Here is a 956-nt window from a genome sequence, read left to right as displayed (position 1 = left end):
GAGTTGGGTCTGACTCGACAGCACATAACAACAACAAAAACAACATGCAGGGTGGAGTGTGCCCAAGACAATATATAGGGTTGGCAGACAATATTTCTACAAGTGTATTGGTATGTTCTGTAAGAATTCCCAGGCATATAGTAGAGCTGACAAGGGACAAGGTTGTAGTCATTTCTTGGCCACAGTCAGCTACCCAGAGGGAGCAAGTAGTTGGACCTCTGGGCTTGGGACCATAGTCACAGGGGACATCAAGATCAACTGGTTTAACATACTACACAAAATATTGCTACACATCCTACTTTGCTGAGTAGCAACTGGGATCTTAAAAGCTTGCAAGCGGCCATCTAGATGCAACAATGGGTCTCTCCTCATCCAGAGCAAAGAAGAATGAAGAATAGCAAAGACACATGGAAACAATTTATCCAAGTGACTGTACATCATGCAGTCATCAGCCTATATGACTATAAGACCAAAAGAACTAGATGGTGCTTGGCTAGCCCTGTCAACCACTTGGAGGGGAATCTATGCAGTAGACTCTGGATAGAGTGGGAGAACAACGTGAAACAAAACTCATAATCATTTGGAAAAAAAATAAAAAGATCAAGTTTGCTAATGTGATAGAGCCTAATGGAACACTGAGACTATGGTCCCTTCCTCCCCTTCAGGTCTGGAATTGAACCCATTCCTGTGGCTTCCAGCCAAACAAAAGACAGGCATATAAAGGGACCATTTACACTAGGTAGATATACTCCTTGTAAAGAACAGTCAAGGGAGAATTGAAGGGCTGTGTATGCACAGGGAGACAGCTCAAGAGGCAGCAGTGCACAGAGGGAAGGACACAGGGAAGAGGTAACTATGGGGGGGAAGTGAGGGGGGAGCTGTTGCATTGTGGTAAATTGTAGTCAATGTCATGAGACAAAGTGTATGTGAACTGCTGTATGGAAAGTGAATTTGCT

The sequence above is a fragment of the Orycteropus afer genome, unplaced genomic scaffold (genome assembly GCF_000298275.1).
Source record: "Orycteropus afer afer isolate SDZICR_OR568_19922 unplaced genomic scaffold, OryAfe1.0 scaffold00719, whole genome shotgun sequence".
Lineage (NCBI taxonomy): Eukaryota > Metazoa > Chordata > Mammalia > Tubulidentata > Orycteropodidae > Orycteropus > Orycteropus afer.
The sequence above is the reverse complement of the archived record's forward strand: the minus strand, read 5'-3'. Positions refer to the sequence as shown.